This window comes from Lineus longissimus, chromosome 8 (assembly GCF_910592395.1).
Source record: "Lineus longissimus chromosome 8, tnLinLong1.2, whole genome shotgun sequence".
NCBI classification, from domain to species: domain Eukaryota; kingdom Metazoa; phylum Nemertea; class Pilidiophora; order Heteronemertea; family Lineidae; genus Lineus; species Lineus longissimus.
Genome location: NC_088315.1, coordinates 12,438,487 through 12,457,235, shown reverse-complemented (window position 1 = coordinate 12,457,235; position 18,749 = coordinate 12,438,487). Strand labels below are relative to the sequence as shown.

General features: G+C 39.6%; 1 protein-coding gene and 1 long non-coding RNA gene across 7 annotated transcripts in view; one reads left to right on the top strand and one right to left on the bottom strand.

The window, feature by feature from the left end:
• The window catches only part of LOC135492178 (scoloptoxin SSD14-like), a 309,652-nt gene that overhangs the window by 271,241 nt on the left and 19,662 nt on the right, over nucleotides 1-18,749 (bottom strand). The window lies entirely within an intron of this gene.
• Nucleotides 7,894-11,686, top strand: LOC135492868 (uncharacterized). 4 transcript variants are annotated; one of them, XR_010448147.1, is made up of 4 exons: nucleotides 7,894-7,970; nucleotides 9,965-10,028; nucleotides 10,380-10,455; nucleotides 10,659-11,686. It is a non-coding gene; the product is annotated as an uncharacterized LOC135492868 (long non-coding RNA). The 4 variants fall into 4 exon arrangements; XR_010448145.1 differs by lacking the exon at nucleotides 7,894-7,970 and adding an exon at nucleotides 8,830-8,852; XR_010448146.1 differs by lacking the exon at nucleotides 7,894-7,970 and having other exon boundaries at nucleotides 9,902-10,028; nucleotides 10,659-10,729; nucleotides 10,950-11,686.

Sequence of the window (18,749 nt, the reverse complement as noted above, 5' to 3'; positions counted from 1 at the left end):
CACCTTCGAACAAATTCTTTGGAATTGCAAGTGCCAAAAAATGATGGTCATAAAGCTCAGTTCATGGGCTTGGGTGAATTTTTGAAAAGGCACATGAAATAAAAAAAGTGATTTTTTGACCTTTTTTGAAATGTGTGTTACATAATGAAGGGATGGAATTAGGTGTATCCAAATACAACAGATATATGACCAACTAAATATACCATTCTCTGCTGAAAACCGGATTTAAATATCTTATTTTATCTTTGTCATATTTAAAAAAAACGGTGGACATTTACTTTCTGGAAGGACGTTACATAACATTTTGTGGTCATTCTCGCAATCCTGTTAACTTCCTACCAGCATGGCCTATAATATGATAATCTGATTCCTTTTTTCAAGCGTGCATCGGAATCTCATTGTTTTATCCTACAAATAAAGCTGCAGTGAAGCTCTGTAAATCCCCAGAACAGTTTGCATATGTCTGATAATCATTTGTCATTCACCGGCACAACTCGAATCGAGAAACAAGATGGCCGCTGTCCTAGACATTGCCCTAACATATGTCGAAATGATGCCCGCCACATGACAGGTCAGAGCCAATGAAATTCACGGATTTTGACTTGAGGTATGATCTATATCATAATACGAAAAGGCGGCTCGATGAAGTCACACTGAGAGATTTTTTTGGTCTTGAAATTTGGCACGGATGGAGCTGACATGTAACCCTGATGGGGAGACACATGTATTCATCCACTGGCGGAAGTGTGGCGCTGGGACATAGTTCGTACTGAACTGTGAAGCGGTGGTAAATACATGACTGTGATGCGTGAAAGTGGATTTATTCTTCAATCTTTGGTGGATTCTTAATCTACAGAGCCAGGCCATAACAGGGATATACCTTTTGATAATTAATTTAAGGAAATATTGTGTCACTGGCCAGTTTAGAACTTGTATTCTAGCAGGTCCATATCAGTCCGCGAGAGACGATTTGATGGCAATGCTGTACACAAATCAATTTATCTCAAGCAATCGGTATTGGAATGTTTTGAATTTTTACTATTATTTTGATAAAAGCCTCTTCATAATACATATAAGATTTGGTGGGAATTAAAGCACCATTGGTGTACTTTTTTTAACCAACCTATGTTCATTAAAATGTACACAGAATGTACACACTGTCTAATAGAGGTCTCTGGCCTGATGCAACGTTTTGTTTTTTACTTTCGAAAATTTATTTTAGCGGAGCAGTAATGAGGGATTTTTAATCGGACAATATCAATTCTCAGTACCACTCACAGAAGCCAAGCCATTACTGTTTAGTTATGCAGGGGCTAAATCAATTACCTGCACTCCCTGTGGGGTGACTACCTGTTAAACAGCTGGGTGAAAGGGGATGATCGGAACAGCCTGTATCTGCTGACCTGCTGAACCCATGACAATTTTATTTTCCACGATTGCAGGTCACCTGATCTTTGAGATTTCGCGAGAAATGAAATTGTAAATATGTGCACAGTTTAAATGTCAACAAAAATGCAGGTGAGTGGTTGCTGGACTTGGGTTTTCCCAAGTGATAGTTAGGCTTCATTTTACTAATATGAACAGTTAGGGGATGGGGCTGTGTTGACCGTGTGTTTAGGGGTCATACGCATACATCTGAGAATAACATTGAGGGGGGACAATTTTGAGTACACTGTACATTTTTACGAATATTTTGGCATGGCCCATCAAGGAGCTACTCAAAGTGCTGAACCTCTAGCTTGCCTGTCGACTAAGTGCATAGCCCGAGACCCTGCTAGGAGGAGCACTCATTTTAAAGTTATAGTTGTACTGATATTGTAATTGGTTCGAGCCATAGCGCATTGAAAAAGAGGCTCCGATCCACTGTACATCGACAACCTCGTTTACCCAGGGGTCATTGCGCGCTCCTATGGTCACTTGCACTCAACCTCTACATCCGGTGTCTACTTAATTAGCATCCAAAATGGCTGCACCACTAGACCCTGGATACTCGTGTACGTCATATCACTTGTCACTGCCAGAATCTGGGGGTGACGTAGCATGTTTGACGTATGACCCGTCTATTCGGGCACTGCGTGTCAGCACTGTTTCATCATGATCAAAGCCGTTTGTAGCCGACCAAATAATCGTAAAATTGAGCAATTATCTCAGGGTGAATACAGATAAAGAACCCTTATCCTTAAATGTAAAAATAAATTATTATAAATGATTTTTTTGATAACGGAAATGAGAAGAAATCAGCAGAAGCAACTATTACTTTTTTTTTATTAGAAGGCTACCAGTGCTGCACGTTATAGCCAACACAACATACATACTAAAAATATACGTTAAAACGTTAAACTTTGGCCAGAACGATTCAACCCGGTGAGCAACAAAGCATCAAACCATGCTTTAGCAATGTGGTTCGATGACTTGCTAAAAAAATATTTATCAATTAAACTATCCGGAAAAATAACACAGTTTTTTATAGGCTGGGAAAATTTTGAGAGGCTTTTGTAGTTTCCACGTTGCGATAATTTTGTGTGGTTGCTAAAATTTGCGTGGTTTTAGCGATGCTGTTTTATTAAATAGATACGCGTAAGCTATTCTGTTCTCATGTTGTTCGTACAGTTATTGTGCATAATCAAAAAATAATTTCTATCACACAACTTTTTTCCCTGATTGTTTTGTGGTAGTATCTATCCAGCATTATCAGCAAAAAGCCCTACACAATTACGGCTAAGGATGGCTTTTCCCTGCCATTATTGATGGTAGGTAAGCGTAAAGTTTACCCAGGACCAACCTGGGTAAGACTAAATGTCACCCAAGATCGTTCTGGGTAAACTTTAGATCACTAAAGTTTGAAATTCGCGCACTTTCCAACCTGCGGTCGAGGTTGCTGAAAAACAGTACGTGACTTGTGTTACTGCAGAGGGTTTAAAACGTTATTTGAACTCTGTCCCATAATTTGCCTATTTGCAAAAACGAAACTAGTGGAGTTCGTCGATGGAAAATCAAAACTCCGTGAGGGGCAAAACTGGTCCTGGATCCAACAAGAGGTTCATAGGCCTGGCGCTCAGCTGAGTTTCATTTATCGTATCCGCTTGAGCTGGACAGTGCCATGAAATGGTGAGGTATTCCAAATGTTGTTGTGGTAATTGTACGTTTTTTTCCTTTAGAAATTCCTCAGATTCTAAAGGTATCTGGGCACACTACACAAATACGTACCATTGCTCTGTAGTATTTTGCTTCTCCAAATGTCAAATGTGAAATGTACGTAAATTGAGTGGTTAAAATTGCAGTCTCGGTTTGAGTGTTGAATGGCCTCGATTTCGTAACTCGATCGCTCGAGATGAATAACTCGATCGCCCAAGATAATATCTCGATCGCCCGAGCTAATATCTCGATCGCCCAAGATAATTAACTCGATCGCCCGAGATAATATCTCGATCGATCGAGATAATAAGTCCATCGAGCGAGTTTTTTCATGAAAAAAAATTTTCACGTTGAAAAAAAAATTTTATGCTAAAAATAATAAATCATGTGATGTCCTTTCCCAGCCACCGTAGTAAAGCGCCTGTATCACTTGAAACAAATGTTCACCGGCGCTGGTGAGCTCTATTGAAAAGAAGGGTCTTGAGTTCTTTGCGAAAGGTTGAGACATCCGATGTAGCTCTCAGGGTGGGGGGGGGGGGGGGGGGGGGGGGGGGAGAGAGAGTTCCACAGTTGAGGTGCTAAAGTGGCGAATGCTCGACCTCCAAATGTTTTCAGTCTATATTTCCTGCAAGTGAGAAGGTCCTGAGATTCAGAGCGAAGGTAACGAGGTGGCACGGAATGTTGGATGAGATCGTTCAGGTAAATTGGTGCAAGCCGGTGGTATGCTTTGAAGGTCAGGAGGAGTAGTTTGAAAATTATACGCTCGCGCACAGGCAGCCAGCGTAACTTGGCTAGCACCGGAGTAATGTGGGATCGCCGCGGGGTCCTGGTGACAAGACGCGCTGCAAGGTTTTGCACAAGCTGCAACTTATGTAGTGATTTCTCGGAAATTTCGGCGAGACTGCTGTTACAATAGTCTAGCCTGGACAGGACAAGGGATTGTGCCAGGCTCTTTGTTGCTTCAGATGTCTCCTGACCAGACCAATATTCCTCAGATGGCAAGAAGCCGCGCGCACGATGCTTAACACATGAGGATCCATCGACAGATTCGAATCGAACAGAACCCATTGTTTGATGCTTTTCCAATTATTTTTCACCAAAACACGTAATTCGTTACTTTTAGAACCCACACGTCCTGGTGCGAAAGACTTTTCCGCAACGTGAGTGTACGTCACCCCGCTATTACGACATAACGTCATTTCCATTATAGTCGCAGTAGCGGGGCAATGCGTGACGCCGGAAAACATCAATATCTACACCAGGTCACAGGGATGATTCATGATTCCAGGAAGCGCCTTACCAGTGCATATTTCTACATGAAAAGGATCTACGCATGGAGAGCTAACTGGTGTCAACATCGGAAAAGCGTGATAATTTAGTCAGGTAATGAATTATTCCTTTTTCTGCCAATTTGTTGATGGAAACTATTTATATAGAATAGGTGGTAACTGGGCAGTCGACATCTGGGTAATATTACCCGTAATAATACCGATAGTCCTTTAGGCCTATTACAAATTTTGTATGACGTACCCATGAAATACAATTGACGTCATGACGTATTTATGACGTCATGATGCTAAAAATCCAATGATTATATCTGATGTGTTTAAATATGATGACAATTAGTGTAAATGTTAATGTTAGAGGTAAGTTAGTCATGAAATGAAACTTGTCAACTTCTACTTTTCTACTACTAATCCTGTTAGGGCACTTGATGGCAACATTGTGACAAAAAACCTGGTTGACCAAATGTCTCCTCAGAGTTAATGTTTCTCTAGCTAATCCTATCATGTGTAGGAGGAAAGTCTAAAGGTTCATCAGAAATCTTTAGTTATACTCCATTCAAATTTTATAGGCCATATCCAGGAGTTATGGCAGTACAAACCATAAGTTTTGGTGAATAAAGGTTTTTATATTTATAATAATTGTAACAGACTAATAATCACAATGTCCATCTCGGCCAATACATTATTATACGTATTCTATGTTCCTCGCAGCTGCAATTACTTCAGCAAGTTCCTTTGCATAGGTACTGGGCATGCCTGAGTAGTTGTCCAATTCGGCCTAGTGACGATTCCATTGTGACTGGTTCAAGCTTATCTATCCGCGATGTCCAACCCTAATCCTATAAGGGTTCATATCATCTTTCTTCCCGCACGGACCATCATTTATTGAAAATATAACCAGAATGATACTTAGCGGAATCTGATGTTGGTAGTAGGTTTTGAACGTCAAAACATATCGTACTTTTAATGACCACCAACTTTTTCCCGAATCATCTCTTCCTCAACTAAAGAAGCCTGCTCGAGCCTCCATACAGTCAGATGAGAGGTTTTTCGCCTGGCAGGACTCCAACAACCTTAATGGAAATCTTTGCTCGTTTGATGAATGACTTGTCAGTTTATGCCTTTTAAAGTGAAGAACCTCAGCCAGTCCAAAATAACGTGAGGTTGGTTTGTATCGCATCCACAAATGGCTTGTATGAATGAAATGATACAACACACCTTCTCGTCAAGTGTTATGCAGGGCAACATATCCCATATTGGGCCATTTTGCACCATGTTTTTTTACGTCGTGAAGTGAGGACCCTTGGTAGATGATTTTGAAGGATGATTAAGTACTCTCAGAACAGCAGTATCATCACTGAAGATATGAGTAACCTGGGTGGAGGGAGTCTTAGCAATAAGTATGTCTGCACCGCCCTCAGCATGGAGAGTCTCGATTCCATTCAAGCCCCTTCGTTCACTGAGTTGGTCAATGAGGTTCTGTTTGTTTTTCGATCAAGTTTTAAATCACTCCTTCCTTGATTTGAGGTACATGCCAGAAGAGAAGCGTACTTTGGGTCCAATACCACCATTTGTCCGTAGCTGAGTGGTAACGTCTTCGGTTGAAGGTTGCCCTAAGTATTCATCGAAAAAAGTGATTGCGTTGACGTGAAGTTGTCACTTTCACTTACTTATCCATGATGACATCAAAGGTTGTGCACTTTTCCAATGGGAGCTGATCAAGTAGAGACCACCATATAACACGCTATGTTCCACTTGAACCTGCTTCTTCTGCTTCTGAAAGCTGTGGCTTGTTGGCTTCAAGAATCAGTCTCCCTTGAAAAAAACAGGAGGATGGGAGAAGCTAGAGCTCAAACATGAAAAACTCATCAAGACTACAGACGCTGTTATTTGAAATAATCGAGAACCTCTGAAAGAGAAGCCATGGCACGATAGACATTCACCGTATCTTTTTCACGGGTTTCAATCTTGTCTTTCCTTTTCGATGAGAAATGAAATGCATCGCGCCCTTTCATTTTTTTTGAATAATTTCCTATACCTTACTGCGGATTTGCGTTCTTTGATCCAGTTACTTCAGTTGCAGTATTGTGCAAATCATCATTTTGCCACTAGAGAGGGATGGTCCAGCAAGAATTCAAATATTTCGTTCAGTGTCATTCTGATCTTTTGTTCTGCAAGCGATTGTCATCTCCTTGTGTTGCTTCATTCGTGCCCGTGATATGCCCAGTCAATTCTTGCATCATCTCGACCATTGACCTAATCATAACCTGACATAGCCAAGAGCCAATATATCAGTTGATCCTCTTCCATATCACGAAATTTGGTAAGACCAAAAACACATAACTTTGTTTTGGGTATGACCAACGCACAGTTGTCTTCAATGTGCAAAATCCACTAGATCAGTAGGGACCAGGGACCTGTTTCATAAAGCCTAATAAAGGACGCGTTTCATTAAAATATCTAGGTTAAGGTCAAGGAGGATACCGCGGTGACGTCACATCACGTGATCTCGACCCATATTAATGATCGCTATGGCCAATCAGATTCAGTCTACTGACAGCACCAGCACTGAACACATCTCCACGTCTCACTGTCTGGTGCGCTCCTGTACACAAAAACACCAATAGACATGAAATATTGCAATACTTAGTATGGATTCTTCCTGTGTAGAATAAAATTTACAGAGCAGATTAACTTCCACGAATAAAAAAGACGTTTGGCGTGGCCAAAGTGCGCAAATAATGGGAAATAATGTCTCCGCTAAAATACACTACGAAATACACTAGGCAATGCACTACGCGATACACGGTAGAGATGCAGTTGAGTTTGTTATTGTTTTGACTTAGAAGCCCGCCCATATCATAATATATTCATGTATTCATGAAGTATGAACTCATTTCTGTCCCATACAACTCTAAGAACAGTCAATTTCTCCTTATATCATCACCGAAACCGCGATATCCGCAGGAAGATTTCGTTCTAGTGTCCGAAAATGCATGATCTTACAGGGGCGCTAACTCGACAAATAGAGGGGATCTATGGGGATCTATACGAGTTTTAGGTATTACAGGTCTCGAACTTGTAAAATCTGTAAACATGCCTCCAAATCCCATTATGATAATGAAGAGATTGCCCCATATCTGGGAGACTGTTTTGAAACCATCGCTAATTTTGGAAGATCGGTGCCGGCTATTTGGTTTAAAAAACCCTATTTTTTCCCATCAAAACAGCACTTTTCATTATTCAAATGATAGCTTATTGTCTGAAGACTTATTTCATAGCAGAAAAGTACTAATAACTATGATTTGATGCGAAAAATCTAACTTTTTTGATGACTTGATTTTCCCTTGGCCGTGGATCGAGTTTGTTTACAATATGCAGCGCCATCTTGGAAAAGCCGTGACGTCACCGCGGTATCCTCCTTGGGTTAAGGTTACCATTAAGAGTGTTTCAGGTAGTGGTTTTATCCTGTTATTCACAATGTGATCTTATTTCTGTTCCTGAAAAGTTGTTTTCAGTGTATTTTCTCCTTGAAATCGATCACTTCAGGTACTATTACTGTGCATACCTAGCTAAATTAGTGTCTAGTTTCGTCTCTGATGACATTTATTTCGTAAAAATCGCTGTTTTTTTCTAAAAAGGTGTTTTTGTGGTCATTTTGGCTGTTTATTTCGAGGGTACGGTAGGAGGTCATCGTTCACTCGATAACTCTTTTTAAAATGAAATAAAAGCGTTTTAAGATACATGATATGAATTGATATTAATATTCGTTAAGTGGGATTGTCGGTGGACGTTCATTGGTGAACAGTTGTGCTGGAATTACGAAAATATATCGATATCGTTGAGAGTTCATTCATTAGGGGCCTGCTCTCAATTTTCCTTACAACGCCTCTAGCACTGGGCAATTGCCACCATCTTGAAAAGCAGTGCCGCGGATGGCTATCGCATCGCCACTACGCATGAGAACACGATGGCTGCCCTGCGCTGCATTGATAGTTCGTAATAAATTCACATAAAAACACACCAGAAGATCTCCGATTTTATTTACAAAGATCATATTTTGTTATTTATTGATAAAACAAGCCATTTTACCACAGCAGGTGACACATATTAGGCCTGAATAAGACTTTAGAATTTGAAGTGGTGGTGACGATGCCGATATCCAAGATGGCGGAATTATACCAGTGGTCAAATCTCATCTATTTTGGGTAATTGCATCATTATTTCTTTTTGTGATTGGTGATTTGTAAAATTGAGAATGATTGAAAAATCAGTATTTTTTCACCCAAAGGCATGAGTGAACATTTGATAAGTTTATTGTGATTTAATTGGTAATTTGGTCGACATTTTGACAATTATATTTAGCAATATTTCGATAAATGCGGACCTGCTTCTTCCTCTTTTCGCAGTGACGGTGTTTCGATAACTCAGGTCAGTTTCACGGCAAAAATAAGTGGTAGTTTTGAAATTCGAATGTGCATTTATTGATGTAACGATAAAGTACATTTCCGAGAATAATTAGTGAAAGTTTCAGTAGGTGTCGATTTTTGTAAAGTAGTGTATAGGCGATGGATTGGCTCAGCCATGTGCTCGTCGTGTCAGCGGGGCGCAAGCCGTCATGGGAGAGACAAGACCACAATTGATTTTTTAAGCCTTTTAGCAGTTAAATTGTCAATGTTTGACCGCGACGCATCAAAGAACGCGTGGTGTTGTGAATCTGAAATTTAGATTATGTTATTCCGGACAGTCGGGCAAGTAAATGGTGAAAAATAAAATGGTGATTGACCACGGAAATTTTTTTTTAATCGACAAATTAGACAGACTTTGATATTTCCACTCTTTTCAGCCAACTGGCAGAAAAAACTCAAAACACGCCCCCTATTACCCAATTAGCAAAATTCGAAATTAATTTTTTCATCAAATAATTTCTTTATATCTGTAGACTTGCCACAACAAATATTTTTTCAATACCTCTCCAAATATGTACTTGAGAGTAAAAAACATGCACTCGTCTAATAGATAGGCCTGGACCCTCCAACCTATGAATATTCATTAGTGGTCTTGTCTCGGGATGGGGGATGTACACTACTACAATGCACGTGATTGATGGTTGAACATTCATTCTCGTTGACAGTGTATTATTGAAATATTTGATTGTGATGATGGTGTATTGTACTAGGCCTTGCATGCTCCCAACGTGTGGCATATTTCACATTGATACTACCAGTATCAATTACAAAAAAATAGATTGTGAGTAACAATAGGCCTACAAACAATGCTACATGTCATGAGGGTGGGAACGGGGAAGGGGGGGTAACTGTCTCGACGTCCCGTTAGGAAAAAAGGCTTATCCCGTTTCCCAATACGCAATTTTAGCCGAATCGTGACGCAAAACACGGCTTGTCTCGAATCCCGCTAAAATAAGGGTGTCTATCCCGAATCCCGACAGTTATTTTCGGCCCATCCCAGTGTCCCGAAATACCCGTTCTCCCCCTCATACATAGTAGACCATATTGTCACATTGATGTTTTCTTTCATTACAGTTAGACTTCGAGATCTACATTTTCGACAAAGGCCTGGTGTAATATTATTACGTACTTGATGAAGGTAATATTAATTTCTTCAAATTTGAAGCATGACGTTTATGGAGTACCAGCACAACTTCATTGACTGCTACGTGGCGCTGGTGGAAACTAAGGTATTGCATCGCTCATATCACTTGAAAAAAACATTTACCCTAGTTACGACCAAAGCTGCTTAGCAGAGGGCGATACCTCATCAGGAGCGCCACAATCATATCATTGGTGTGAAAGCATTTGTATGAAGTTTTTCAGTTCTCAATGTGTTCGAAACCTTAATTGTGAATTTGTGCACTTCGAATTCAAATTTACGTCACTACGTTAGTTTGACATCCATTGATGTCACGGTAATTTCACTGTTATGCTGTGCTGCTTTCAGGTTTAATGACACGAATGAGTACAAGTACATTACATTTTTCGACGAAGGCCTTCTGTAATTTCATACGCTTCTTACGGTTAGTATTGATTCATAATTTCTAGTAAAAAAGTTAATTTTGAAAGTGAAAAATATGTTACAATACAATAGACCTGCAAATACCATATACGCAAGTTTTGAACAAATATCACACATATTCCCCAGTTGACTTGTGATGATATTGATAATGGTGGTGGTGGTGTTATCATGTACATGGCTTCTAACGTACTGTTTTCTTTTCAGCAACATTCAATAGATTTATTTACTGTATTATCATTTCGACCAAGGCGAATTCGACACTTCAATTACACAAGGTTAGTAACTTTTGTTCACAAAATCCAAATGGAGGCAAATACAGAACAATCAAACTTAGTCATTCCAGTCAGTTACTGAAGCACAGTGAAAACTGTCGGGAGCAGTGCAACTGATGGCATGTCAAACTTCCAGTGACTGTCCCTGTCCATATATTTCAAGACAGTACAAATCTTGTAATCATTTTGTTTATGCAATGTACGTTATTATGTATCATTTCAGCACAATCAAACTTAGTCATTCCAGTCAGTTACTGAAGCACAGCGAAAACTGTCTGAATTAGTGCTGCTGATGGCATGTAATTACTCTACTACCACTACCAGTGGCAGTCAATGTCCAAATATTTTCAAGTGTGCGAAATTAGTACTCGTCTACTTCTTAGTGTTATTTGAATGCAATGTATGTTATAAAAATATTTTTTCAACACTATATCAACATTCTCATTCCTGTCAGTTTCTGAAAATCAGCTAAAGCAATCGCTACCAATGCAGCTGATAACAGCAATTCTTTTTGTTCCCAATGCCCATCCATGACAATATATTTCACGCATGTGACAATCATGTAATCATCCTGTTTTTTGTGTTCTATTCATGCAATAAATAAATTCAGTATTTTCAAATCATTGGTGCTACAAAACTATTCTCATTATAGATTATTCATATTTTATAAAATGCTGTCATGTCAAATTTTGTGTCCTATAAATCATAATGAAGTCGGCATTTTATATACAACTTTTGTACTCCTCCTAAATAAACATACAAATCTTGTTTTATGTAAACTTTGTATATGTGACCCGTCACAGCAAAACCAGGCGCATGTCGCTCTGAGCTTGGCAGGTTGAGACGGACTGTTCTAATCTTTCATTAGCGACACCATTTCTTACCAGAGTGCCTCCTTCATTCATACATCTTGTACTTTAACTCAAGATACCCATCTTTGAATATTTTTAGTATACCAAGTACTACTATGTCAATGTATTGAAGTCATGTTCTTGTAGTGTTATTGGCTTTCTATTATCTTGTCAAAATACCACTTGGTTCTCGCAAAATCTCAATAAAAACAAATGCTATTGCATGTATTGCATATTCTAACAGCTATCCACTGTATCGATTTATCCATCATCTGTACTATTTGTCACAAAAATGTTATATTATGTAAATCATATTTCATTACATAATGCACACTGCCAATTACTGCTGAACCATTCATATGTCATTTAAATAAATAATTTTCAACTTTTTAAAACCGTCTTATAGTACTGTTCTTGTCACTTAGCTGAACCAATTGCTCTATAGCATGAAATTTCCAGAAATGCCCCAGGGACTGAAAAGTGCTGTTTTAACAGAGAGGTGTCCTAAACTGAGAAGTCGAGTTGAATGGAAACAACCAATTTGGAACCAAAAACTACTGTCCTTATTAAAGAGGTTGTCCTCAATAGAAAGGTGTCCACAAAAAGTAGGTCCACTGTATATGAAAGTACAAACCCTGGTACATGTCGTGACATCATCTACTCCTCGATGTGGACACCTGCAAATGCAGCGACAATGTCACATCAGTTATTTAATTCATCGTCCTTTGTGCAGATGGCACCACCCATCAAATATGTTGGTGACGAATAGTGTCGCAGCATTTCGTCACCGAGCTTTCACGAAAATGCACTGTCATTCATTCAGCCATAAGTGTAAGACTGTAGGGTTGTTTCCAACCAAAACATGTTCGAAATGTGTCAAGCATTCGGAACACCCAAAGACTGATTAGAGAAGTCAAAATTGAATGGAAACAACCAATTTGGAACCAAAACTAGTGTCCTTATTGGAAAGGTTGTCTTTAATAGAGAGGTGTCTACTAACGGAGGTTCCACTGTATATAATGTAGGAACCCTGGTTGTGACATTGTCCACTCCTCCAGCTGCACACCACCAAATCCACAACAATGTCACACCAGTTATTTAGTTCATCATGCTTATGGTCATTGTACTTTCATCTTACACGGTTTCAATAAACGATTTGTAATTTGTAAATTATAAATTTCACTAATAATTTGACGCCGCCAATTCCACTGGTCTTCGAAATACGTAAGCTACACTGTTGACGACTATGACACTCCTCACAAACCACATTGTGAATCAGACGCCGATAGGCTTGTCTTTATTTTATTCGGTTCCTTTAAACCTCAAGGTAGTCTAGAGTTCCTTTAGTCGCGAGGACTTCGTCCAGGGTAAACGTGGAATCATGTTGGGCTTGATTCAGGAACGGAATAGGCGAAATCTTCGACGAGAACGGGTATTCAGGGATCGATTCAATCCGCTGTATTCCATGAGAGATGATTTATTCATCAAGAGATATCGTTTCCCGAAGAACTTATGTTTCGATTTTTGTCGTCAGCTGTCGGAGGAGTTGGAGCATCATACTCAGAGAAATGACGCCCTCCCAGTATCATTGCAAGTGTGCATAGCATTACGATATTTCGCAACCGGACATGAACAATCTAGTATCGGTGATATTCACCATGTGAGCATTGCGACAAAATCGAGGTATATTGGCGCTGTGTCATCCGCGTTTGCAGCATGCATTGACCAACACGTTCACTTCGAGAGGGACCTCCAGAAGGTCAAAACCAATTTTTTTGATAACACAGGTTTTCCAAGAGTAATTGGATCGATCGATGGGACCCATTGTCGTATACGCATGCCTCACATCAACGAAAACGTGTATATCAATCGGAAAGGATACCACAGCATTAATGTCATGCTAGTTTGTGATTGGGATATGATCATAAATAACTGTGTGGCACGTTTTCCAGGAGGGTCTAATGACGCCTTCATTCTCCACGGTTCAACCCTTATCCAGGCATTAAAAAAAACAAACCACCGAATGGTTGGATGTTGGGAGACTCGGGGTATCCTTGCAAGAGGTGGCTTCTGACACCTCTTGCCAATGCCCAAACCAGACAGGAAAGGGCATTCCAGTGGATGCTAATAAGAGCCAGATGCATCATAGAACGTTGCAACGGTCTCCTAAAGCAACGGTTCAGATGCCTCCGCAAGGAGATTCAGTACACACCACAAATGGCAAGCATTATTATTCAGTCCTGCTGCCTACTCCACAACATTGCTGTCCGGGATAGATTGCCCTTAGTGGAGGATTCAGATGCCAATGACCAGTCAGTTGGCCGCGCCCCCATTTCCGCGTAATTCTCTCTGCGCTATGACGTCATCATTACGAGCTCATTATCGCGTACATTTAGGCGTGAAAAATATGAAGTCGGAAATCGATCCTAAACTTGCCAAAACCTTTCTGAATGACATGTAAACGGAACATATTATTCTAGATGAAACATTAATTAGTAGTTTCGTTAAGAAAAAAGTGTAAAAAGTCCTGAGGTTTGCTGTTGACGTTACTTTGAACAGCGGTCGTCGCCCAAAAAAAAATTGCAATTTTTTCACGTAATTTTGTTGAATAAATGCACGTAACTCATCAAAAACATCGCGCGTGCTCAGAGGTAATGACTGATATTTATTGTTATATGTATCTTTGACTGAATAACACGATAGTAAAAATGACTATTTCCGTCGCACGGCTGGAAAATACGTTTAAATTGCCTCTGATTTTTATCAGAAAATGTTGCAGCCGGATTTAGGTTCCGACCAAACCCGAAGTTGAGTCGAAGAGGCCCGAACACTAGGATCGCCACCATCGCTACAAAACGTGTTCTAGAATACTGATTATGAAAACTTGTCCAATAGCCCATCCCTCCTTTCATGAGACCACCATTGCCCTAATTTAATGACAAAATGATGCAAAGAAGAAACTTAACATTAAAGATAACTAATCCTCTCTTCTGCATCTTGAAACTCTTTAACAGTGAAACACTACAATTGAAACAAGAACACTAATAACAAACAGACAGTCAATTGTTGAAGGGTGTAAAACACAATGCCAAATTCAAATTCTTGCAAGTGGTGCTGTTGAACTTTTCAAGTGGAAGGAATCAAACTTATTTTCATTCGTGACGTTATTTGCTAGTGATTGTTTACACCATTCAACAGCTTGACATGTTCATCAAACCCGATTGACTGGAGAAGTGAAAGTATTAGCTGAAAGATAAAGCAGATTTTTCCTGAATGACAACAGCATGGATGTACATTTACAACAGACAAATTGATGACAAACTTCAAGTTAAACCAATCACAATCTTGCAGGAAGATGTCCTGTAATAGGTTAAGTTTACACCTTTAGGCCATGGGAATTATTAATCCTGTTTACCGTCCACCTCCCGCATGGGTTCTGAGCGAACATGAAATATTTTCATTTTTTAAAAAAAAATATATTTATTTTATTGTTGCCATAATTTTTTTATTTAAATAATCTTTCCAGTGGTTCATCTTTACCTTTACTTAAATGATTGAAAAACAAAATAAAAACTTGGCAGGGTAGGCTCTTCATCATAATAATGACACTTTTTTAATGCCTCATGTTGATGACAGACCTGATTTCCATTTACTGGAAGTTGCTGAATCGCGTGTTTTGACCAGTAAATCAGACTGTAAATCGATAATGAATAATGAAAAATGAAAAAAGCCTCATCGTCTTTTTAAATCTCTCGGACGGTAAACAGGATTAATCATTCCCATGGCCTTAACACTGGCATTGGTCATGCTGCTCAAATTACATACTTTATCAGCTTTTTGGTATTATCTTTTACTGATACAGTGACTCTAAAAATGAGATGATGGTAGGTTCTGTGCGCGATGTCTGGCACAAAATAACTCTTGTAGGGGTACTGATGAGGCTATTCCCGGCTTTATAAGCATCATTGATGGCTTGGAAGCCCGTTCAGACCCAGGCCAGGGTCAGGGAAAATAAACTATCCATCCAAAGGTCGTCCAAAATTACCAGACAATGCCTATTATTGAGCCATGTCACTTAGTAGGCCCTGGTGTTTTGGACCGTGAAGATCCACATTGTAATGTGTATATGATTTCTTTTCCTGAACTATGGCAGCCTTTTACAGGCAAATCTCGCAAAAAAGTGCCTAAACATAGGCAACTTAAACTACCAAACAAACAATATCATTATGAGAAAGTTTATTTTCACAGAGGATATACAGAGAAATTTCTGAATTAAGAATCAGTCGGATTGCCCAACAATGTAGTAGTAGTAACATCTCAGTCACCTGGATCTGTTCGGAAGTGAAGCATTACTGTTTGAGCACATCCACACAAATCGATCGTATTCCTGGTCAATATCAATGACGATATGGTGGAACACATGACATACCTCCAGTCTCATAACATAACATAACGCTCAGTCAGTCAGTCACTGTCACTCTGACATGTCTGATATGATGACTATTCTACCAGTAGCTTTATCAAAAGGCTCAAAATCATCTGGTCATTTGGCCACAAGTTGTAGAAATTATAGTCAGACTAAGCATATTCATCAACAGAACTCAAACAGGCTACAATCATGCCATTCTCACTTTTAACCACAATTTTTTTGAGACACGCTGTGCATTAAAATATTTTTACAATATCGCGTCGTGCACGCAATTGCCGCGAAAAACGGCTTGATTAACATCACGTGATCCAAAACGTCATAAAAAATTAATGAGATTTCTTCGAAAAATCACCAAATTAAGTGCCAAAAAAGAAATATTTAGGAAACCGGGTACTCAAATGTTTTAAAAGATGTGAATTCATTTTGGATTGGTCTGTGGTAACTGGTGCCCATCACTTGTCTTGTATAATGTATTAATCCTCCACTCATGTCATGATTGACAGCTTCCTTAATCTTTATCACTATACGATCACACCCTCTTTAATATTGACCAATCATGTTAATTGTTTGTAATATTATTGTAACCTTTTGTCTTGTTTTATGAATTATAGTTAGTCACGTTTTTGGAACCATGGCGTTCACTTCATTCCTTGCATGAACTTATTCATTATCTTTCCATAAGATCCTACTCTTTGTGCCACCAAGGCGCACATGGTCAACCACTTCACAAAATATCAATTTACCAAATATCGCCGCAAAGCTGGAAAATATCTTTGAGTGAGGTATGTTCAGCGAAGATTGCGAAAATATCATCTTTCGAAAAATTGATCAAACTCGGTTGATTTTGCTTGGAATTTGATGAAATAAACACCAATTTTTTCTTTCAAAAACTTACAATTTCGCCATCTTTGATCAATCGCTCTCCCCGAACAGTCGTGCATGCTACAGAGGTTTTAGTATCTGCCACAAATATGGCGCGAGTTAGTACCAAATTTTTACCGATAGGTGACAGTAGCAGCGCAACGCAGAGAGAAACGCTCTTTTGGCGCTGCGAACGGGGGCGCGGCCAACTGACTGTGACGATGATGACGAGGACTCTGATGATGACGCAGGGGATGATGACTTTCCTCCTCGAGACATGGATGTGAACGGCAATCAAATTCGCCAGCGTGTAATTGAGTTCTGAATAGAACTCCACTAAAACATCAAATTCAGTATCAGTCCAATTGCGAGATCGCTGTCTCTTGGCCATGTTCCCGGCACAGAGTTAATGCATGGAAAGGACGTTTCGTATGTCGAAAGGGCATTCATATAGTGTATAGTAACCAAAGACACTGATATTGACACATTTTGCCACGGCCCGATCATGTATTACGAATCTCAACACAATAAATCACTCTGCGTTCGATTAATTTTTTTTTCACCAATGAGGTACACCATACAATCATTTATTAATGGCAGACCTGTTAAATTTAATGCAATGGCAGAGTAAAAACGAGTTATGAAACGCTTTTAATACGCAGCTTTAAATAGAAGTTATATCCTTCCTTCATGGTACCTTGAAGGAAGTCTGTTAAAAAGTTTTATGAAACAGGTCCCAGGCGCCTATATCATAAAGCATAATATAGTTCCATTAGTGCTAATGGCATCCTGATGACGGTCACTTTAAGAGCAGGGCATATCAAGAAGGTACCTTTAAAATATCTAGGTTAATGGTAACATTAAGCAGCGTTTCAGGTAGTGCTTTTATCCTGTCTTTTACTAATAGGGCAGCCTTAAATCTAATGAAAGGTTGATGTTCCTTCAGCCGAACCAAATACTGGATTTTCGATGCGAGGGTCAGCATCTGAAACTTGGAGACTATCGTAGACTCCTGAGAAACGGTTTACATATTATTGGAGTGCCATCTGAGTGTATGTTGGTGTGGGGTGAGTCGGGGAATGCAAAGGTAGTCCTATTGTCATTACTCGGGTTGAATATTTAATAGTATTTATCTTGGCCAGTTGTAGACGGGAAAGGGACAAGAGAGACAAAATAGATGGCGGTTAGCAGTGGAAGGCAAGAGCAAGTGCTCCTGTAAAATTGGAGTCTTCAAAGCAGGCTCTGCAGTCATACTTTCACCAATGTATACTTAGAATGGATACATAAGCCTAAGTGGACAGTGTAACTTTCCAGAAAAATGCAGCTGTGAGTTTTAGCTTTTTGGACCTCATTTTGTCAACCTGTTACTTCAAACACGAATGTCTTTTCCCTCCTGGGGGTCGTCTCATAGATTCTAATGGCAACTCCTCAACGTGGTGTTACTCGCAAACAACAGGACCGTACACAAAATTCTCACATGGATTCACCGGAGTATGCTAAAAAACCACTTCTAGATAGCGTGGAGATATCGAGTCTGAAAGTATGGTTCAAAGAGCAAATGGACCTTCGTCTGGATGTAAAAACCGAAAATCGGGAACTCAAACGGGAACTAAAATGGGAACTAAGTGACTTGAAGGAGCATATCGACTCGAAAGATCTGATCATATTGAAGTTGGAGAACAACGTTATGCTCCTGTCAGACCGCCTTGATGAAGCTCTCGCCATCACTGACTCGGCTAAAGACAAGGTGGAGTCCCTAGAGTCAAAGTTAGAGGAGTTGGAGCAGTACTCTAAACGGCCTTCCCTACGCATAGCTGGACTTGGTCCATTCCGCCCTGATGAAGATTTCCCAAAGAAAGTGGTAGATCTTGATACCAAGATG